This window comes from Arctopsyche grandis, chromosome 4, assembly GCF_051622035.1.
Source record: "Arctopsyche grandis isolate Sample6627 chromosome 4, ASM5162203v2, whole genome shotgun sequence".
NCBI lineage: Eukaryota > Metazoa > Arthropoda > Insecta > Trichoptera > Hydropsychidae > Arctopsyche > Arctopsyche grandis.
In genome coordinates this window covers 13055341-13081267 of record NC_135358.1, presented here as the reverse complement: position 1 = coordinate 13081267, position 25927 = coordinate 13055341, and the positions used below count along the sequence as shown (strand labels likewise).

Sequence of the window (25927 nt, the reverse complement as noted above, 5' to 3'; positions counted from 1 at the left end):
ATTATCTTGTGTGAATAATTTTTATTATTAAACCCGCTTGTTCTATTATATAAGTTTCTTTCGGTACTTGAACAAACACAAACACTAAACAAACCCTCGCAATTAACGCAACCGAGACGATTACGAGCTTATTTTTGTTTTTTGTTTGTCCTTTTTTTTCTTCTTTTTTCCGTGAAAATTGCAATTTCATTGTGCGCGATCAAAACAAAGGAGAGTCTCAAATTTAATGCAAATTAAAAAGGTAACACGAGAAACTACTTGAACATTCATTTGGTGGCTTGTTCGCTTCTCGAGGTGAGACTAGTGCCGTGTTCCAAGTTTTCCTTTGGAACAAGCAAAAGTAACAGGCGTTGTACGTCGACTGGTAATTATACCAGCGCTTATTTTATATTGTACAAACGAGAGAAAGCGAAGAGCAGATGAATTGCCTTTGCGTCAACGGGGTTTCTCGAGGTGCTACAAAATTATTAGATTTTTTTCGTATCGTATTTTGTTAAAATTAAAATTAAATTGAAATATTGCATATAAACATGGCAGACTTTTCATAGATAGCATATGTATGTATGTAGTAATACATTAAAGAGAAATATGTGGATATATGTGAATATTTTTTTATTAAATTTATTCCCAATGCCCATCATAGGAAAATATTCTCTGCTGTTTCGAATATTTTCCGCCTTTTTATGTTGAAGAAAAATGGCATATCCTTTGTAGTTTCCGTCTGTGTGCGCTCTCGCGCCTGTATTATAAAATCCTTTAACTGGCAAGTTTTTTTTTCCATTGAAGTGTTTACGTGATCCCGCGAGGATAACGATAGATTTCCTTTTGTTACGTCGAGGAAAATGCGGGGGGCGGGTACGATAAGGCCCACATGTTTCTGTCGACGGATCTCTCATCCGCGTGTTTGAACCTCGGAAAAACCAGTTAAGACATCTCGCAAAAATAAAATGTACGCACTAGGAAAATTCCGGAAAAACAAGATCGACAACGCATCGAGTCGTTCTCGCGTGCCGTAGCCGATGATAAAAGCGTTACAGTTATTTTGTATACAATTGTATTCAAAAGCGTGTCTTGTATACGATGTGATAAATCTTCTTTGTGAACAAAATTAATGTATATGAAACTCATTGTCTTAATAAAATTATATGAATGTCATGCTTATTTTCGTTGAATTCCACTGATGACATTGCGAGCGAAAAGCGTTTCTTGACTATCCTCATCTTGCAATGAAAAATGTTTATACAATGGATGACCTTTCAAAATTATCGAAAGTATTGAATATTTTACCTAATTTAGCTTATTATTCCAGGTGCAATTGTAAAGGTAACATTAAATTACGTAATTATTAGAACGATACGTCTATATTATACTTATCGCCATGATATAATCTTTTTTTTTTTGCTATGTATATCTATTACCGCGACATTCTTAATAAACTTTTCTTAATAAAGTGACTTTTCATATAAGAATATTTGAAAACAAACAAAATTCCAAACTTTCTTTATACACAATACATTCTGTAGTGTCACTTGATACGTGATACCCAGGTGCAGTTGGTGATACGATATGCCCCATTCTTCAATAGCCGCTCTTATTTTCCGAAGTGGGTGGAAATCCTATGGAGAATAAAATATTTGGATGCACATCCCGAACGGGAAATAGTGGTAATCCAAATAGTTGGTTGCATTTTGTTCGAAGTTTCCCTATCGGATATGTCTCGGTTGAAATTTTCCTAGCAGCGTGAGAGGTCACCGCATAAATTGCATTGCGATGGAAATTCCTGTGGAAAACTCGACGTCCTCGTGTCGGTGCGGAAACACCGAGAAGAAACCCGGTCGGAAAATTGAAAACGCACGAGCGGAACGTGACAAGACCGACGCTGAAATATTACCTCGTAAATTTCACCATCTCCACTGTTAGCTCGACACACCGTTGACCCGTTCTTGTAATAGCGCTGATCCCTTACCAACCCTCGAAAATGTTCCGCGTTGCATCGACTGCTGATTCAATCAATTTAAGAATCCTTCACTCTTAATTATTATACTACTAAAAATCATATATACATATTATACATATGTAGGTCGTAAGTTAAATTCGACAAACTAAAATTTAAGCTTTAATGCAGTTATATGTGTGTACATATGTATACATATTTAAAGATGGCTATTCATAACTATAATTAAATTATCCTTCTTTTGGATGTAAAAAACATGACGACGGTATTAATATAAACAATGACCCATTTGAAATACTTAGAGGGGGCCGTTTGAAAATGGCCATCATCATTGTGCTCTTTTCGGGTCGTTGTCGTCGATGACAACCCCCGCTAAACTGTAATCAATCAACAAACGCGCCTCGACAATGTCAGTTTATACCACTAACGACCGGTTCAACTTTAACCTGTTCGAGTCTATGTACATACATATGCACATATTTAATTAACTCGCCGCAGTTTGTTCGGCCAATGTAAATCTTCCGTGCGATGAAATCGTACACGTAATTCGAATGTATGTACATATAATATGTGCGTATGTATGTATGCGCGAGCGTTTCAATTAAATTAATTAATACCTTTCCGTTTTCCGAATCGCTTTTGTATTTTATGTAAATTGAGTTTTTCGGCAAAATTTAATTTATTTGAATTTCACGCCCAATTAATGTTTTCGAACTGCAACTGACAACTTGTCAAATTACTTGTACAATTTCGTGACTTCGTTTGTTTGATAATTTAAATTTTAGTTTTTTTTTGTGCTGCTCAAATTGTAAAAAAAAAACTAAGGAAATTTTGACAGATTTCGTTCAAAACTTAACTTGTGTTCCGCTCGTGTAGTTTTACAAGTGTGCGTTTGTCATTTCCCAATTTGAATATGTTTCGCTTTTAAGAAGTTATTTCAGGCAATTTATGTATGTAGGAGAGATAGTCATTTGAAATTCCTAATATTCAGTTAAGATGTTAAGTCACATGTGTGGGTATGTGTTCTCGAAGGATGTTAATCATAGCACTGGCAAAATTTGCATATAAATGTGGAAATGTTACACGTTCACACCAAGACTCTAATTACCGTCTTTTGGTTGCAAGGATTTTACATTTAAGATATCATGACATCTTGAAGTATCACTTTTGGTTTTTGAGCTGATGTTTATATTACATATCGATGTAGTATGTACATATGTGGAATGTGTACATACATATATTATATTTGAATATCAGTGAGTCTTAATTTAAGTAATCCTTTTTAAGATAATCTAATGTATAAATCTCATACATATTTTTGATATTATATGTTTTTCGTCTTCCTGACTCGACAAAAAAGTATATTTATTTTTCTTTTATTCACTACGCAATTTCGGTGAGTTACAACAATAAATTATTTTATTAAGGATGTCACGTTCTTTGTATCTTGATTTTTTCTATCACATCATATTCGAATCGGTGCGGTTTCATTTTTCCTAAGGACATGGAATATTTATCGCATTCACGGACGGGATAGAAATTGCAATTTCGTTTATTCAATGTGTGTGCTGGAATGATTATGTTTAGGATTTTAATTAAAATTTTACATATTTTCCGAGCTGTCAAATTATAATGAAACACCGCGTTAAATAAACACGTTAATTTTATTAACTGACACTTTTGCGGCGAGAGGTGCTTTTGTGCTCACTTTTACGAGCTACTTTCGTTGTACACGCAGTTTTAATATTAACACCGCGGGACTTCAACCCCTTAACCGCAGCGACGGGGGCGCACTCACAAAAATCTCGCATATAAATTATTTCACGAAAATTTATATTGCGGCAAGACACTCGAAACTTGCGCTCGCCTATAACCGAAGTATTTTCACTCCAATTTACTCCAATTCACACATCCTTTGGCAGAACTAACTAGGGCTCGTACATTTTGTACACAGTGCACTGCTCACACCGCGCAAAAGTGGACCAACGTGTGGAAATGTGCAATTTCATTATTTACATAGGTCTACATTTGTAGGTGACCGGGCTTCAAATTTACGAAATTTATTTTTATTTAAAATGGGTAAGACTCGTTTGCACAAACAATTTATTGATATTCAAATTTTTTGGATTTAGTTAAAACCAAGGATTGTTTTTAAATAATCTCCGTTGACATTCAAGCATTTTTGAGATCATCAGACAAGTTTGTCGATCTTTCATTGTCAGTTCCTTAATCCGATCGGTAAAATTTGGTAGACAATGTTAAGTTTCCTTCCGAAAAATTCCTTGAATTTTGATAAGAAATGAAAGGAAGATGGCACCAGATTTGGACTGCGTGGAGTACGATCCAACACTTCCTATTACATAAATATTTGCAAAAATTCTGCCAATTTTTGATCGCATTACCAAGCCAGGATTATGTGGAATACATCATTGATTTGTAAAATATCTATTACAAAGATTCTTTTTATATTAATAATACATATTGTCAGCTTCGGTTCTAGGCATTTGTCGATTATAATTAAGTGGGTATTTCGTGTGGCTTTTTCCATCAAATTCCAATGACTTGTTAGCCGAAAGTACGCAGTAGTAGTAACGCACAAACATTATCCCGAGCGCGTCGAACGAACGGGTGTTTGATTAAACCATTACCGCAGAATTGATCCGACCCCTGGCCATTGAGAAGTTCGCTACTACCCTCTGGCCGAATTGTTGATTGCTATCAAAGGCCGAAACGTATCACGTTTTCCCAAACTCTCCGCCCTCCCCCCCCCCCCTCCTAACCCCATAGAGCGGATCCCGGGATCACGTATCGGGATCCGGAAACTACCCGGCCAAGGACGAATTCTTCATCGATGCTGTTCCTATTATATGTGTGTGTGTGTTTGCGTGTAGGTATAATGTAGTTGGTTGTGCTTTTAGGGGGTTTCGCTTTTGATCGGGACACATTAAATTATATGCGGGGATAATGCTTTCGGGCCGATTAGTGCCGCCAGAGACGGGATTCCGAAAGCATACATTTAGGATAATTATTTTACGTTAAGATAACGATATTGTTAACGCTTAAACGAACTGAAATTTTCGCAGTGAATGTTCGAGTTCAGATTAATTGTTTTACATTTAGGCAAAAAATAAAATAAAATAAAAAAGGCGTCCTTTGTGAGGAAGGGCAGACAGAGAAGATTATTCGATGCCCATTTGCAGGAGTGTCTTGATAAATTGCCTGAATGGTTCTATTGCTTTTGTCCCCATTTTAATTGCGATGTAAATTTAATTGTCTTTTCTATTTAATTATATATAATTGAACCAATTTTTTGGGAAAGCAATGCGTAACTCACGGCGCAGAGAAAATTTTATTTTTTGATATTTAAGGCTCTGGTAGCATAGGCCTGTCTATTTGCAATGTTACAGTGAAAAATTCAATATGGATTATTGACACCAAATATATAAAATATTACATTATATTTTCTCTTGTTGATTTTGTTTATATTTTGTACATTTAAAATGTTTTGTATTGCTTTTTTGAACACGAAAAAACAAGATCGGTTAAATTACTGTTTGTTTTCTTTGGTCTATCGTATATAAAATGCCCCATAAAAAGATGTATAGACAAATGAAAAATTACTTTTTTTGTGTCGATATTTTCATATTTATGTGTGTTTATATATATGTACATAATTTTTTTGTACGTACAAATGTACATATGTATGTTGATAATGATAAATTAAAAATCTGGTCACTAATTGTACATATTACAATATATTTTTTCTATCAATATGATATTTTGTAAAACAAGTTTCATTATCTAAATCTCCCAAAGTTTAAATTATTTGTGGATCGTTTTCATGTTGCATTTTAGTATTGGTTTGATAATGTTTATCTAGCTACATATGTTGTAACTACATATGTATATGTTATTTAGCTGTCTTCATCCGAACATGCCATTATTATTACAAAGCAAAATATACTTAAATGAGAATTCGATGTTTTAGGGCTCAAAAATTCTACATCTGATATATGTACTACACTTACCTTTCATAATATTTCATTATACGCCCATCGTACGACATCACAATCGTAGTATAGACATATATATGTATGTATAAATCGTTTTCTTTATAGCATATGTATTGCGGCCATATGAATCGTTTTCTTTTTGAATTGAATTGAAGTATGTACATATGTACTTGTATTTATGTACATATATATGTATGTATATATATATATATATATATATATATATATACGTATGTATATACATACATACATATGTACATTAAATATTTGTACATGTATCTAAGTTGTGTAATGGTGATTCTCAAACTTTTCTAACCATGATCTATCCCACCGGATGCAGCCAAAACCATTCTTATTCAGCCCGATCTACCCGTTGTTTAGTTAAGTTTCAGACTAATTTGCGAACTCTTATAGTCATAAAATCATGTACAGCCACCTTAATGTATTTACATATACATATATGTCTATTGAATTATATTTAAATTATCGATGTTAGAAAATAGTTTAGGAACTATTATATTTACATATATTTATTGCCGTTTTTCAAGTAATGACAACACAATTTAATGGACGCATTTTTGCCTAATGGAGTCAAATTCACATCTGAATTATTCGTCATCCGCACCTATTACTTATTTTACATTGTTCAAAACACATTTCCGAATAATTTGCATAATATTATTATTACTGATGCGATATAAAAGTGCGATTTGGTATTTCTTTCATAGTTTTATTTCAATCGTCGATACATTTAATTTTTCGATAATATTTAATTTCATGTAAAATTACCTATACAGCAAAATATACAGCAAATACAAATATATTCGTCGGTAACCATGGGGAGAGTTTGTGCGTGTGACGCCGAATGCGCAAAGCCGAATGCGACCGCTTTTCCAGCACAGAGCCTGACGGGCAGTCGCCGGAGCAGGACGCGCTTTCCCGACACTTTTCCGAGAAAACTTACCCCCGTCGAGATGTTCGCACGTGGAAACTCAAACCGCACCGCAAAACGATCGTCATCGACGGCTTTATTATAAACTTATCACTGCAGTGATCGAGCGTTGTGTTTCGTTCAGATGATAGTATTGTTTGTGTGAGTGAAGTGTTGACATTCTTGTAGTGTGGTGTGACGATGGTGTTGTGAGGTTTACTATGGCATCTCGATGATGCCGGCATCCGGCGGCCCGGACTACCGTGATGCTGCCGTGATGGTTCCGTGTCGACTTTGTGCGGTCACGTGACCTACATCATGCTATGCTATGTAAGTCATCATCAGTGTAATAATAATGATTTTGAGGCCTACCTATCCTCGATAACGCACTTACTGTTTAGATCGTTGCGCCTTGTTTTAATTAATACTTAGTTTGGGTGGCAAAGTTAAGTTTTCTTTAGTTGGGAGCTCAGTTGAGTTGTCTTGTGCTTTTGTGAATTTGTGTGTAAATAATTTTCTTTGGTATTTTAGAGTTAATTACCGCTTGAAATATGTTTATCATGGTTCAAATTAATCTTATTAAAATTTGTGCTCAAATTAAAGTTAGTGTAATCTCTACGCGTTTTGAGTAATGCGGTTGAAGAGCTCGTAATAAGATTCACTCGAAGAAACGTTTTTGAAAATTAATTTATATTTTCACAAACGGTGCTCGAAAAACCCGACAAACTTTAGTTTTAATTAAATTTTCGGCAATTTGAAATGTTTATATCTATTAAATAAACTCATTAATTAAAATGTTTCAAGAACACAGTTCGAATTTACTTATATTATTATATAATTGTATCTCAATTTGTTTCTGTATTTTTTTTTTATTTTCACTGACAAAATATATACGTACATAATTATTCTCGTCAAAACAAACTTTCTCTCTTTTTTCACGAGTGTATCTTCTTTCCGAGAGTGCTTTGATTTATGTTTGGGAGCTTTTACTATGATACTCGTTTTCGTATCCTTATATTTAGTATCTTTTATTCGAGAGCAGACACCCTATCACGCGGTGGAAAAATAACAACAAAGACGCCAACGCCGCGTCTGAATTTCCCCTTTCGGAAGACAAGATCGCATAATGTCAGGCGATTCGCTAGAAATTCGCTTTTGTAAACGAGAATGTACGATTTCCTAGTGAAAAATTGTACAAATTTAGTAATGCGTTCGCACTGGATGCTCTTGATGTATACAACATAATAGTATTTGCGACTGGGAATAATTTTATGAGTCGACATACTTAATGGGCTAAATCGTTTTGATTGTTCACATCGTTGACTCCATTTTGCGATCGAATTTGGTCCAAAATCTACCTCATCAATTTCGACTGTCACACTTACCCCGAATTGCCTCTTATCACCGAATCACATAACACCTCAATATCGTCCACTTTATCTCTCTGATTATATTACCAATATTACTAATGGCGCCATTTCTCAAACTGCAATACTTTAGTGATCTACTCTTTCTTTTATATGACCAGAAAAGTGTATTTTCATATGGATTTACATCGTTTAATATGTCAGTTTATATTATATTATGCATATATGAATAGACAAAAGCTGTTTCCATACGTCTCTTCTCCTTCCTGTTCTGAGCGAATCGCATTCACGTGACTAGACGCATTGTTCTGATCCCATCTATTATATTATAGTGTGTGCTCTCTTCCTTGGTCCTTCACGTCCTCGTGAGTACCATTTAAGGTACCTTTGTCCGACGTTTCGTCCTATGAGATATACTACGATGAATTTGACTTTTGTCATTTACCTTATTCATATGAATCATCTATGTTCGTACATGTACATATATACATATATGTATATATATGAAGGAAAATGTAACTTTTCAATTCCTTTTTTGTGTATGAATAAATTACAATTTACTTACGAATGAATTAGTTTGAGCTTGTTGATTTGTCGTAATTGCCTAAAAATAATTTATTTAGCTTTCATTCAACATAAGTTCATATTTATATTGCAAAAAATGTCATGTGCCTTTTCTATTGCTCAATTCGATTATGTGTCCTGTTTTATTTATGCCTTTCTCTTGTTACCATCCTATTCTATTGACCTAGAACTATTTCGATTGTATAAGAAGACATATATGTATGTATGTAATGCTTTAAATTGCTTGTATGTATTTTTTTGTAGTCAATAACAATAAATCGTACTCCAAGTACGCTTTTATAGAATATGTCGTATAAAATCTTATTACGCTGTTTTGAAATCGTGGAAAATTCATTTCCTATGTTCAGCTAAAACAAATTGCTTCAAGTGCTCAAACTTAAAATTAATATACATACATACATGTAATACATGATATTTTTGCATTTGACGTCGTTATATTGTAATTTAAATCTAATATAAATTTGTGTTGGCATTCATAGTGAAAAACTTAAATATTTATTTTGGGCAGAATGCAAATTAATAGTCATTAATTACTTAGCTCCAAACTTAAGTGGCGTTCATGTTTTTTTAAAGAATTGTGTATATCTTGCGTATCTCGACGAAACACTCGATTTATCACTGTAGCCTCTTTGCGCGACGCTGTGGAGGTTTTCACACTTTTTTCTTGTTGTTGTCGTTGGAAAATTAAGAAAAGCTGCTGGCGCTTAGTATTCGTTTGTAAGAGCTGCGAGCTTAATAAGCGCGCGAGAGATAGCTTTCGCAGTTTCGACTTTTGATACGCATTCACCGGCGTCTCGATAGCCCCGGGCCAACTCCGAGGTCGAAATTTGCACAAATTTGAATAAATTCATATTCGAAAAACGGTGTCGACGACTTTGTGCTCCGACTAACGCGCGCGTTGAATTTTAATCCATGAAGAGATACAGAGGGGTGCTAATGTCGCCGAGTCGAGACACTCTTGAAAGGATACACTTGTCGAAACTTTACTGAAGGTGTTTCCGAAGTTTCTTTGCTGTTTGCCTTTAAGGCGTTTGTCGTGTCGACACCATCTGATCGGTGACACAACTGGGCTAAACTCCGCTATAGTTTGATTTAACAAGTTTATAAGCATGTGAGTCCCAGCAACAGTTTGTAGAATTGAATCATTGAAATTATGTCCTCAAAGCACATTTTATTTCGCAACGAAGAAAATTCACTTCGATATATGGTAAAATGGAATTATCAGTTTTTGAATCAGATACTTCTGATTTAATACAATATAAACACAATCTACGATTACCTATAAATAAAGTTCATTTTTTTATTGCATTAGTAAGTAAATGTTGTGATTTTATATGAAGATTCATATGAAATATTATATAATATATATATATATATGTAAATGTATAGCATTGTATGAACTTGTGCGAAACATGTTGAACCCATATTTTAGTAGTATTTAAATTTCTTCCCTTTCATATAGGAAACTTGTTTGTATGAGATATGTATCAAGGGTTCTATTGTAGTTTTCCTATCGTAAAAATCGCGTGCAATGTTTATTTTTCTACCGGTTGTAAATGATTGTATTGTTTCGGAGTGATTATGTATTGTCTTGGCGTCTAAAATGGCAAACAAGGCAGTCTTACTTAATTTTTGCGTCTCTTCTGACATTTCTTATCTTTTTGAGCGCTTTTCGCGTTCAAGATGCTGCCGTTGAAACAAGTGGTTATTAACACAACAACAACCGAACAAAGCTGCGCTCCGAGTCCAAGGGGAACATGAGAATTGTATAGCACTTTTGAGACGGTGGAATGGAATTTAGCGAGATATCTCGAGGATAGACACCGTCATCTCTCGCTCTCGAGGCGTTTTGCACAATTTGAATTACAGCTGCTCGTCACGATTTCAAAGGTTTTCAGTTAACTATTCATTTGGTATAACGGTGTAAAACGCGTAACAATTTTATCTCTTTGCACGTCTGAACAGTTGAACCGTTCGCTTTGTGAGTCACTGATTCCGTTAACTGAGCTTTGTACTCTTCCTCTCGCTCTACAAACTTTATATAGAATTTCAAAACGAGATATTTGTTATCTAAACACAATTTTCGGCGCTAACCCATTTTCATCGGAGTGGCCTTTTAACTAGTTAATCCTTTCCGGGCGAAATTGCTTTGTCCCTAAATTGATTCTGTCATACGGAATGTCTCACTTGATTTCTATACTAATTTCCTTAATTGACGGCTTAGTATGATTTAACTTTAACTTATATTCCTTATATTGTACCTTAACTCATATTATACTTTAATTTTATATTCCAATACAAGCAGATTTATTTTAGGTATAAAAATAGAAACATACAATATTACAATATTTTTTCAAAGCATTGAAACCAAAAAAGTTCCTGCATATTTATTTATCCATTATACGAGTACATATATCAACCCTGACCAAAGATACCACTACAGGTTGCCCAAAACGACACATATATTATATATGTATGATCAAACTTTTTTTAACTTTATTATAAATATTATACAAATTAAATTCATATCAATTAGCATCCACAAAGACAACAATGGTTAAATTTGTAAATTTGCAGCTTTTCTGCTTTTTAAACAATTCAGCGAAAATCAGTAAATATATATTATAATTAACATCCACAGACATTTATGGTCAAATTTATAAATTTGCAGTATTTTATATAATTCGGCGAAATTCAAGATTGCGGAAAACTCGAGATTTTTTCGAGAAACTGGGTCACGTTGCCAATTTGTTGGAACCGTTTCAATTAAAATAAGATAAATTGACAAACTCTGATTGGAAACGATCGACTTGGAGTCACAGATCCAAGGTCTGAACAGCAGAAACCAGCGGGATTTGAACCCGTTACTACTTTATTCAAAGCATTATATGCTAACCTATTATGTCTATTCTGTTGATTGACTCTCTGTCTCTTTCTCTCTTAGGATGCATTAATTTGCATTTCCTTAGTATTGTAATATTGCGACAGTTGGAATCTAATATTTAATGCAAGCGATTGTGTTTCTTGTAGTTTTTTTTATATGAAAGTATTTGGAAATTCGCCCGTACTGGGAATTAATCAAAGTGGTAGTATTGTAGTTTGCCAACAACTGGATTAGATTTGACTGTCGATTCGAATTGAACACTTCATCAATTCCCAACGGCGACGTGGGCGAGCAATGGTTTGGCTTGAACTCTCAGACTCTCGGATCGAACTTCTTTGTTCTTATGATTAATCATTCAATTCATCACGCGTCACGCATACGATATCATGTGTTTCGTCACGTCGCCGTCGCCTTTTTTTTCGTCAACCTCCACGCTCTCCACGATGGCGCTTCAGAATAGACACGTCACCCGCGTTCGTGAAAACCGTCTGTCTATCTTTATCTCGGTGAAACAACGGGTTTGTTTGTTACGCAAATATTTCACTAGTGCGCGCTGTGACGAATGTTTCAGATAAGGGCTTTCCAAACTGTTTGTCGCGAAAGGGTCACTGCGACCCGCTTTAACCCTTTGCGCTCCCGAACGTCAACCGCGTGACGCTTTGTTCAGACATACTACATTTGTATATATATATATGTACATGTGTACTTTCGGATGGTGACCACAACTACGGCACGGCACGGCTGACTCGTGGTTACGAGAACGAAGATTTTAAGCCGTGTGTTAAGGTACTTGTGCGTATCCGCTCATTTATTCTGCCTCAAATTGACCGGAATGTATTTTCAAAAAAAAGCTGAACATGTACATACATATGTATGTATATGTACGAGTATATTGCAGCATTGTTTGTATGTATGTTAATAGCGTGACTTTTGGTTACACTCAATTCACACGCAGCCATTTATTTAGGATTCGACATACTCATTTAATCAAATACATATGTACATACATGCATATTACATAGGATCAAAAAAATTGGTAGTTTTGATTTTTATGTCATTTATATTTGATTGGTGAAAATACTAACGATATTTAAGTTTGATTGTCTTGCTTTATATTAGTTTTATATCATTAAAATATATTTTTACAAAACTGAATGAGTGTTTAGCATCGAGACATCCCTTCAAATCAATGTTTTGGATTAAACAAGTTCACAAAATATATTTGACTATCTTAATGATTTCGTTTTATGATTTAAATATTATAACTGAATTTTCTAGCAGCGATCGGGTTAAAGTTGAAAATTAAACCGCTTCCAAAGGCTCTAAAAGCGGTTGTGTTAGGGAATGATGAAATATGTACATATATATTATACTTATTTGGGTGATTTAACATTGTAGATTTAAATGGCGAACAAAATAAAACGAAACAATTATTCGTCTTTACATAATAGAGAAGATTAAAATTTGAAATTCCATGGTTGTTTTTAAACACGTTTACAGATAAAATGGGATGTATGAAATCATCCCCCTTCGTCCTTATGTAATATTTATTCTCTTTAGATCGCAGTGTAGATTTCTTTTATTTATACGTAATAAAATTCTTAAAATATATTTAGTGTGCGACATTAAAGATAAAACTATTTTCCGACAATTCCTTTTTATTTACTCTGCAGATGAGTGGCCGGCAGCTAAACAGTGGATTTTAATTATAGCGTCGTATACATAAATAATAAGTAGGGTGATTTTTATCAAAATGTAACGAGACATTGCTTAAAATCGTTAACAAATGTCATGTAAATTATTGTGTTGGATTTATTGAACCGTGAACGTTGAAAACTCGTATTTATTTTCCTTTCATTAATTCTACCTTTTGTGTTCTCTTATTGAATCGCAGTATTAATTTAATCAATATATGCGCAGCTTTTTGTATTTTACGTATACGAAATAATTAAAGTGAATCGCTTTTTGTAATATTTTCTTTTTTCCCATTTATATATGAACATACATAAATGGGAAAAATATACACATATGTATGTACGTTTGAATTTTTCAATACAATTTTTCTTCAAATTTCAAACCATCGGAATCGTTCTCTAAATCTTCCAAATGCATTATCCTGGGAAATTTGTCATTTTAAATTGACTCGATGTGGATATATCTCGATTCTGCATCGGACAGCTTGCATGCGATATGGAGGAAAATTCGCGTGTCGTAAAATTGAAACGATCGCGTGATATTTTTACCTTTAAATTATATATCACATGAAATTCTCGAAACGAAGTACAAAAATATTTTCGGTTGGTGAATAATAAAAAACTGTTACCATTTTATTTAGTCCAAAAATACTACGTATTCAAATTTGTATATACTTTCTCTCGTTCTAAATAGGTTTTTGAGTTATTTTTCCTATTATGCTCTACATTAACATAAGAATAATATATTTAATACTATAATTACTAAAAAAAATAAAATAAAATTGTAAAATAGAAAATGATCAGTAGATCAGTAGCTGTTAAAATAGATATAAGATGCATTGTAAACATAATTTAGTAATAATAAAAAGCATTTAAAATTGAAAAACCAAAAAATATACTCTTTTGTAATATAAAAAATCAACATATGTAACATATATATATATATATATATATATATATATATATATATATATATATATATATATATATATATATATATATATATATGTATGTATGTATATTCAATGTGCACATAAAGTATCCCTAAAATATATAATATAATCCGGATATTCATATTTATCGATATAATAATAATTAATATAGACTATTTAACAACCACACAAACTATCTTCTCAACTGCCCTTAAAGTGAACCGGTCGGAACGATGTACGCAAGGGTCGCAATTGGTCATTCAATAAAACCTTTCGTCCTGAGAAGAATATGCACATTAGTATGTGCATGCTGTGGCAGTTTGACCCCGCCTAATTTACAGAATGTCCTGTAAGTGTTCCATGTGTAATTAGTTTTGGAATTCATGCACAATCAAAATTTGACAAACTTTGATTGTGCCCAATTTTCACACAATCGAATCGAATCAGGATTTCCTAGCAAGGGGTGGCAAAAACGTATGCTACCGCCTGTTAATCCTTTGTACGAATTATTTATGGGATTTCCTGGACGTAATAAATAAAGGATGGACTTCTATTTTCAATTTGGGTACAGAGGCATGCACAATGTCGTCCGTGACGGTTGCTTATTTTGTATACGTTAGAGTTATTACTACATACATACATATGTAGGTATATTAATTCGATTTTTTTCGCTAAAATGTTTATTTTTCTATGTCATTCGAAATTAAGGGATGTGTAAGTCAATATATTTTTACATACATATGTATTCTAATAGTACATTTGCATTTTTTTTTTTCAGGTACATACATACATACGTGTATTATTTGTTATGTTTTATTATGTAATATTTTCCATTATTATTGCTGTAAACAACGTACTTTGATCTTCGTTTTACGTATCTAGATGGCTTCATATGAAAAAAGGATATCGTGTTGAAATTTACTGCGTTTGACATTTAATTTCCGGTATATCCTCGTGTATTTTGTTACCTTTTTGTTCTTAAATGCCTACACCGTGATGTTATCTTGTTTTATAATATTACATCGAGTATTATACATTTAACTGAAGCATTATTATAATTTTGTAACTGTCAGTCAGATTTTCGGTTAATTTACATTTAAGAAGATACGGAATGATTATTCGAATAAAATCTTTTTGTAAGTTGTTGGCAATACTCAATTGTGAATTCTTTTTCAGTCAGAGAATTCGGAGTATTTTAACGTAAAACCTACCCTTTTCCCTGCAATTTGTTCGTTATTTGTCTTATGTCACAACCCTTAAAGTGTTTCCAACATACGTAACACACACACACGCTTTGTCCTTTATATCGTAAATGTGCTCGGAATGTAGTCATAGTGCGTTTAGAATTTATATAACGTTTCAGGAACACTTCTACATCAATTGCCTTGTGAACTTTATCTCAATTGAAACCCTTCTGTCGCAAACCAGGTCTCAAATTTCAAAAGTTTCTACCAAATTTCCTAAGCTAGTAAAATAATAAGTATTCTTCGAAAAATATATTTTTGCAGATAAAGAAATTATATTTAGCTAAGAAATCTTACAGCCCTCGTAAATCTAATTAAATTAAATAATAATTCACTTTCCAATGAATCGCTCGAGTTTTAATTTTCTCTGCAAAGAATAAACTCTTTTGAAATTCTAGAAACGTAACTTTCGCTCTTTTAAAATGTATCGTATTACCTCAGTAAAAGTAAAACTTGGAATTTAATAAAGGAATAAAAAATAGGCAGCACTTACTCACTGGACTTGTGTACGTGCCTGTAACGATTCAATTCGAGTTTGTGTGATGTTAATTAAATAAAAATACGTTTTAAATTGTATTTGTGTTTTGTTTTTTTTTTTTTGAATCTTAGGTGAATTATTTTGAAGATTTATACGTTATGCATTTTTTTCTCGTGCGCGACCAGACCACCCCCGGTTGCTCTTATCCGTATAAAACGGTAAGTTTCCAACACCGAGCTGGGATGAAGACATAGATTTAGATTATCCTTTCTAAAGTAAAGGCCATATCCCTTGACTTTAGCGGGTGCCGAGCGCCTTGAGCCTTCCGATAAGGCACTCGGGCACCCCTTAAAGCCTTCGAGCGTTTTTCACCTTTCAACGGCGGGAGATGATCGACGAAACCCTCGCGGAAACAATTTATTTTTATGAATATACAGTGTCCCACTAGACCGCATACATTCATATATGTATGTATATTTGTATTCGCACAAAATCCAAAATTTATTGCAAGCTATTTCTGAATGGTATATGTCTGGGTGTATGTACATACATATGTACATAATTTAAATATGACGTGGCGAAATTGTGACGGTCCGGCGAGTGTATTTGAGTGTCTAATGGGGCTTTTATAAAGTTGTATGTTTTTAGTGAATTTCCTCTCGAATTTCTCCCGGTTGCAGTTCTCGGCACTTTTGCTTTAAAACTCGCCTCCTAAACTTTATAATTTGTGGTTGCGGTCCGCAAACGATTTCCCTCAAAAGCTTCTACGAGTTCATACTTTCATATGTATGTATGTATGTTTGTATGTATGTATTGCATAGGCAAGTCCAAAAGAAAAATAAACGACTCGCATGTTGAATAAAACAAATAGAATTCAAACCGTGAAATTGATTTGTTTTATTCGTGATGACGGTTTTTCTTTGATTTGTAATCGTTTGATTTGGAAAAAATGACGATTTTTCGTTTCATTTAAGCAGGAAATGGTGGATTTTCCCTCATTGTCAACATCTCACCCTTTCTCCGTAATGAACGCAAGATTCCTTGGACATTCTTTGGACATTCCTCTCTCGTTTCTATAGTCCTCCTTACGGCTGAGTGACAATCTAATCAGGGAGTCCTGGGACGATTGCGCGCCAAACACATTTCACGTCATTGTAAACGTGATTTACCGTAACTCCTTTTATATTATTTTGGTCATCCTTTATTATCGTCGTCCGAAATAGGAGATTTGTCGCCGTGGACAAATTGGTATTTTAGCTTCGATCTGTCCCGAATATGCTTCGGACGTATTTATTTTTTCGTGTGGATTATCCCCGAGTCTTAATAGAATCTAATCCCTGTCGTATTGTGCGGACGATTCTCTAAGCATTTTTAATATTTTATTCCACGCGGAACATTAGGATCGTTAATATTCTTTGCAGGAAATTGATCCTTGCTATAAAAATATTATATGCCTCTCAAAGATCAGTGTATCGTAAAAACGGATGACTTTATTGAAAATATTTTATCTTTATTTTACGATAACGTCCCAGTCTTAATAAGAGACTTTGTTCACATAATACGACGTATAATAGCGATCTTGCTGAAAGTTTAACCTTGATAATATAAACAGTCTGTATCAGATATAGGCGCATCAACACGTTTTTGGGACGTGCTCTTTTTTCGGCAACCAGAGCCTTAATAAAATTTAAATTTATTTGTATATTGTATTAAATGAAATTTATTTTGAAATGTAACCAAGATTTTACTTTCACTTGTAAATATAATATATTTCAAACTTTTATTTGGTTGTATGTAGAAATCTCGCCGTTCGATATTGGCTCAGAGCAGATCTGACATTAAAAATGAATTAACCTTTTTTGTGTGCGGGTCGAGTTTATGACGAAAAATATGTTTACGGAAAACCTTTCGACTTTTTTGCACGTACATAGAATCTTGACGTTATAAACACTCGCGAATGTTTTATAACGCGATGCTACACGAATATTCAACGACTCTGTATCGAACGAACCCTTTATGTTACGATCGTCCCTCTTTTTTATGAATATATCGGATAAATATATGTATCTGTTTTTTTTTTTATTTTAACAAAAAAAAAATACAACACAAAAGCTACCCGCGCATCCAGAAGTGAAAGCTTTTGCCAACGCGATCCCGCCGTCTCTTACGACAAATTCGAAATTTGCATTTGTTCGCAGTTTATCTTGATAACGTTGTCCTTCAGTACTTCAATATAGCCAGTGAAGGTTTATTATTTTTTATTCCGTTTTAGTTTTTGAATCTTACATATTTTTACGACAAATGGGTGTTGTTCCATATTTTATTTTCATTTTAAATGTTTATTTTTTTCTACACTTAGATGATTAATTTTTACATTAAGATACAAAGTAACTCAAACATATGACAGCATACATACTTGATAAATGAATAAATCTGAATAAAAACTGTTCGGTCTATTTTTAAACAAAAAATCAGTTTAAACAAGAGGATATACTCGTTTTTAAATATTTAATATGTGTATTTAACCATATATACATATATGTATACATATATACATATATGTATATATATATATATATATATATATATATATATATATATATATGTATATATATATATATATATATATATATATATATATATATATATATATATATATACATATTTATATTTTTATATATATATATATATATATATATATATATATATATATATATATATATATATATATATATATATATATATACACATATATATATACATATATATATACATATATATATATATATATATATATATATATATATATATATATATATATATATACATATATATATATATATATATATATCCACAACTCGTCGAAATATGGCACCACGTGTTCGTAATAACTTGTATACCCAATAAAAACAAGTTACAAAGTGACTTATAGTGAAATCGAATAAGTTAGATAGTGAAATCGATTTTGAACGGGTTTCAGTGGAAACCCATACAAATCGATGTCACCATCGTTTTATTTTATTTGCAACCGCTAGCAGAGATTTTATAGACAGGGCTAGACATGTATTTTTAAGTTTTCTTTTAGAAAATGAAAAATACTTTGTAAATAAATAAAGCATTGTATTAAAATTTTCTCTAAATTAGTTGTTGTGATTCTTCTATTCAAAATTATTGCGAATATTATATTTGTAAATTATTTACAATTCACTCTCCTTTTAGGTATTTCATATGAGATTATAACACTTTGTATCTTCTGTGCATTATATTTTTTGTTATTTATAGAAATATTAATTATTAAGATCTCAATTTCTACTTAAAGGTACATACATACTCATACACATGTGGTACATATGTAGTACACACTAGAAACACACTAGAAAATTGGTTGTGTTTCATTTTTCAATTCAATATAAATTCTAACTTTGAAAGTTTTGAATATAGATGTAGAATGATTTTTGTGCATAGCATTTGCAGAATATCTAACTTCGTAAATACTTCTTACGCCCGAGCTCCATTTTTTTCTGAAAATGCAGAGCGTGTCGGTAAGGTCACATTTATATTCAACATTTACGACGTATTGGGTGAACACATGAATTTTCTCAGATCAAAATCAAAAAACGAAGCTCACAGGTTACGTAGCGTATTCAGTTTGTCGATGAATTTTAATATAGTCAATATAACTCGGTATACTGTCAGCTCGAGCGGTTCGCCTATTCCTCGATTTTCATATAGTACATACGTCCCATCTACGCTCGTCGGGCATTTTGTCGCCTGTAAAACAATAAGAACAGAACGCGTGACGACGCCATATTCGCGCACTTGTCGTTTTAGGTCCGAGTCCGGCCCGAACCATCCATCTGCGCAGCGGCCCAAATCTGGGCATTATGCAGATAAACTACACGAGAGCCGTAAGCCGTAATGCCCGGTTATATGTATGCAAACAGCCGCGGCTGCCGGTATTGAGTTATAAATCATAGTCCGGGTGTACGCCCCTGGTGCCCAGTGGCGTAGGCGCCTATTTTTCGACACGATATTTACATATCCACCCACTTCTCACACTCCACTTCGCCCTGGGTGCCTTTCGACCCTGCGAATTCAGGGGTGGAAGGACGCCTTTTATCTAGCCGACGCCGAAGACGTGAGCGCTTAAAGCGGTCATATATTCGACGCTAGGCTTTGCATAATTTTTTGCCCAAAAATAATTAAACTTTTTTATAGGAGCGATAGTGCAATGTCTGACCTCTGCTATAATGGAAAATAAATTTTTGAGAAAATAATTCTATGAAATGTGTCGTTTTAATTAATCGTATACATACTTTGCCAATTTTATGTCTGAAAAGCCTCGAATAAATTTATAATTATAGAAATAACTACTATTGACTAACATCTTAATGAACTCGCTTCTATCTACGGCAGTTGATCTTCTCAACATTCTTGCGATTCATGTTGATATTTTCAACAATTCTGATGGTTTAATTTAAAATTTTATTTTTCTTAATTATGCCTTTTTTTGTACTTATGTACATGTCTATTATATTTGAAAAATTTTAAATACTTATATATAAAAATAATCTAACCATATGTGTCACATTGAGGTAATTCCTGTCATGGCACATACGATGTATATAATAAAGTAAAAATAAAATATTGTATAATTCCAAGTCGTTCGATAATAGTTAGATTAATGCAATTTTTCAAATTCACGTTCACAAAGTTTGAAGATGGTTGATACAAATAAGTATTAAATAAATACATATTAAAAACATGAGAATATTATTGTAGGTGCTTTAAGTATAAAAAGTGTATGTTATAAATAAAATAATTAAATTTTAGATTTAGATCTCATATTAAAATGTTATGCTGTTTGGCTTTGACTGTTTCTGTTTTTCATGTAAACTGCAATACATCAGGCATAATGGGATACAATGTAAAATTTGAATTAAAAATGTAAATTTTTATGACGTCACCGGATAAACATTCTTGCAGGAGTTTAATCCTTTGGCGCTCAACGTAGCATATTTTTTTCCATAATTATAATGAAATTAATGGGTATGCGAGCCAGTGCGCAAAATTATGTTCCATTACGCGTCAAAAACTTAAATCCGGTACTAAACAACGGAAAGAACGTCCTGCGCATAAATAAAAAATTCGGGTTAAACCCTATCTCCTCGTTTTTCTTTTTTTTAGGGGCTACCGCGTAAAAAGCGTCGTAAAGAGATATAAAATTTAATATTTAAAACGGTCCCAGGCGAAGTTTGCGACTTTACAGATTTATTAAGCTCGATTTGGAGAGTCGTAGAGTCGTCGTAATTTCCGATGACATCTGCGGCTTATACCCGAAGTATTATCGAACTGATTTTCCAACTAAAATTTTAAGCTGCCTTCGTTGACAGATTTAAAGTGTCAAGTGACAGCTGATAGCTGACAGTTTGTACGATGTGACGAATAACTTTTAATTATAAATCACAAATAACGCGCACAACACACACGCCCAACTTTTTCTCAATTACATACAGGTCACCGCAAAGTTGTGCAGATTTCCGTGTAAATTTACATTCTATGGACGCCGAATGAATGTTCAATTTTATGCCCGAAACTTATGACCAGAATATTTTTGTTTACATTGTATTCCGGAAAAGTGTTGACAATCTATATATAATTATTTAGGTTATGAAGTTGATCAAACTATATTTTTGCGTTCAAAAGACATAGAACATTTTACGATGCAATATTTCGCTGTCGTAAAACATGTCATTAATCCGTTCCATGATCGTCAATGTAATAAACTGGATGATATGTGAAATATCGATCGGAGCGAATACGTGCAATGTTATGAATTACATTATCAATGTTTGTAAACCCAAACGCCTCTGGCGAATGTTTAATTTTTGAGCTTTACAAAGTGCTGAAAGCTCACGTTTAGAAACCGAACAAATATAATGCCAAAGCTCGCTTGTTGTTTCGAAATATTGAAGGGAGTATGAAGCATTAATTCAATCTGTGCTCGATAAATTGAAATTCGTTACAAAATTCTATTATGAAACAATACACAAATAATTTCATTTAACATCGAATGCTTAAACAGTATCGGATCCGTTCCGGTAACCTTTTTGTGGGATGTTCCGTTATTGAATATATAAATAATTTTTAATTAATTACATTTTAATTTTTAATAATATTTCCAGAAATATATTTTTATATTAGTTTTTTAATTTTTCATTATTACTTTAATAGATTGAGCTCTTTTTTATTAATCTTATGCAGTATCCAGGTTAAGAAATGCGCATGGCGAACGTGGCAAGCACGACAAAGTGAGCACGGAGACAAACATGCAACAAAATGTTACGTACGAACATAACATGAACCCTTCGGTATTATCAAGATGCAATGCAATTGATATCAATTGGGGCATTTTGAATCGAAAATAGTTGCTCAAGAGGCCCCAAAATACATTCATACTATGTTCGTCTATGTTCGCCTTGTTCGTCGTGTTCGCTGACCCCTCTGTTCGTCTAGTCTGGAACTCGAGGCAAACACGACGAACAAGACGTGCTAGGAGATACAATATTGACAATAATCTGATTTTCAAGGAGCTTTTTTGAAATTCCGTGTTCGTAATGTTCGTACTCGTCATTTCCGCAAAGTCTAGAAAGGTCTTTAGAGGCACATCGCAGAATTTTCCATTCTTATAACTTATAGTGTTGTGACCGTTGATTTAAACGGGGGGGTTTCGAAATGAATTGATACACGATTTTAAATAAAGTTATATATATATATATATATATATATATATATATATATATATATATATATATATATATATATATATATATATATATATATATATATATAACTTTATTTAAAATCGTGTATCAATTCATTTCGAAACCCCCCCGTTTATATATTTATATATATTTATATAATTTCGTTCACCCATCTTCCTTGCGGTCTTCCTTTTACTATTGATGCTTATTGCGACCATTGATGCTTACTCCGGCTGTATCCCAATCCAAGTTCCTGAAAACTCCCTCAAGCACCGCATTGAATAACTTGGGCGAGATTGTATCTCCTTGTCTTACTCCTTTTCCTATGCTAAATCTATCTGTACCTGAAAAAATTTTAACCGAAGCTGTGGCATTCTTATATATTGCAGCTAACAGTCCCACATAGGGTTCCGGCACTCCCTGTGTTTGTAGAGCGTTAAGTACTGCATTATGACTAACTGTATCGAAGGCTTTCTCATAATCGACGAAACCTAGGCACAATGGCCGTTGATATTCGTTGGCGCGCTCGATTAGTTCGCCAACTACTTGGAGGTGGTCCATTGTGCTGAAATTTGCCCTAAACCCTGCCTGCTCTATAGGTTGGTTCTCGTCGAGGATATTCTTCAGCCTTTCTGTAATAACCTTCGTGAAGAGCTTGTAGACCGCTGAAAGTAAACTAATATATATATATATATACATATATATATATATATATATATATATATATATATATATATATATATATATATATATATATATATATATATATATATATATAACTTTATTTAAAATCGTGTATCAATTCATTTCGAAACCCCCCCGTTTATATATTTATATATATTTATATAATTTCGTTCACCCATCTTCCTTGCGGTCTTCCTTTTACTATTTTGCCTTCTCTCGGGTACCATTCAAGCACTTCTTTTGTCCACCTTTCGTCCATCCTCCTAGCTACGTGACCCGCCCATTGCCATTTCAATCTCTTCACTCTATCCACTATGTCCACTACCCTTGTCATATTTCTCACCCACGTGTTCCGCTTTCTGTCTTTCCTCGTTATGCCAAGCATACAGCGTTCCATACTTCTTTGAGTGCATTGGATTTTATTTAGCATCTTGGCGTTCAGTGTCCAAGTTTCACATCCATACGTCATCACTGGCAAAACGCATTGATCAAAGATCCTTTTCTTCAGGCAGAGTGGCATTTTTGATTTAAAAACAGCATTCATCCGTCCAAATGCACTCCATCCTAATTTCATACGTCTCTTTATCTCTTCATTTTTACTACCAGACATGTCAATTATTTGACCTAAATATAAATAATTATTTACTACTTCTACTGGTTTATCGTCTAAGGGGATGCTATCAGGCATGCAATAACTATTGAACATTGTTTAGTCTTATCTACGTTAATTTTTAATCCTACTTTTCTACTTTCCCTGTCCAGCTGTGTTAGTCTGATAAGTAGGTCAGCTGAATCACGAGCTACTAAAACTATATCGTCTGCGAACCGAAGGTGACACAAAAAGCGACCATTGATGCTTACTCCGGCTGTATCCCAATCCAAGTTCCTGAAAACTCCCTCAAGCACCGCATTGAATAACTTGGGCGAGATTGTATCTCCTTGTCTTACTCCTTTTCCTATGCTAAATCTATCTGTACCTGAAAAAATTTTAACCGAAGCTGTGGCATTCTTATATATTGCAGCTAACAGTCCCACATAGGGTTCCGGCACTCCCTGTGTTTGTAGAGCGTTAAGTACTGCATTATGACTAACTGTATCGAAGGCTTTCTCATAATCGACGAAACCTAGGCACAATGGCCGTTGATATTCGTTGGCGCGCTCGATTAGTTCGCCAACTACTTGGAGGTGGTCCATTGTGCTGAAATTTGCCCTAAACCCTGCCTGCTCTATAGGTTGGTTCTCGTCGAGGATATTCTTCAGCCTTTCTGTAATAACCTTCGTGAAGAGCTTGTAGACCGCTGAAAGTAAACTAATATATATATATATATACATATATATATATATATATATATATATATATATATATATATATATATATATATATATATATATATATATATATATATATATATATATATATATATATATATATATATATATATATATATATATATATATATATATATATATATATATATATATATATATATATATACATATATATATATATATATATATATATATATATATATATATATATATATATATATATATATATATATATTTATATATATATATATATATATATATATATATATATATATATATACATATGTGTATATATATATATATTTTTTTTTTATTTATTTATTTTTTTTTATTTTATTGTTACAATCAATATACACTCGTCATTACAGATCGCTCCAATGCGACGAGTGTACGATAACGGTCAGAAATACAATAATACATATACAATCAGAATACATAGCATATAACAATTAATCAGTACAGAAATAATAATCATAGATACATCTATGGATTATTTATTTTTAGATTTTTGTCTACAATTATTATTACAATTTTTATACATATAATAAACACGAAATTATAGAGATGTCTATAGATTTCAGATTACTGTGCATAACTTTTATAAATTATACACACAGATTTTATGACAACAGGAAATGAACTAATACCAATTTTCAGGAACCGTTTCAACAATGATCAGATAAAATTGGCAAACTCTGATAGAGAAACGATCGATTTGGAGTCACAAAACCCCCAAACCTAACCAGCAGTTTGACGAGGACTCGAACCTTCGACCTCAGTGGTGCTAAATACATACGCTACCATTAAGCCAAACTGCTATATATATATGTATATATATATATATATATATATAATATATACATATAATATATACATATATATATATATATATATATATATATATATATATATATATATATATATATGTATATATTTATATATATAAATGTAATGTAAGGTAATTTATATGCGCGCGCTCGCACGTATTAATAAAAAACGTTGAGTGCTCGCATTACACGCTCGTCGATCCAACTGTTTATAAGTACGATACATGTTTATAATCAACAA

General features: G+C 32.9%; 1 protein-coding gene across 1 annotated transcript in view; it reads left to right on the top strand.

Moving 5' to 3' along the window:
- CASK (peripheral plasma membrane protein CASK) overlaps positions 1–25927 on the top strand; it is a 408349-nt gene that overhangs the window by 305756 nt on the left and 76666 nt on the right. The gene's annotated exons all lie outside the window — the stretch shown is intronic.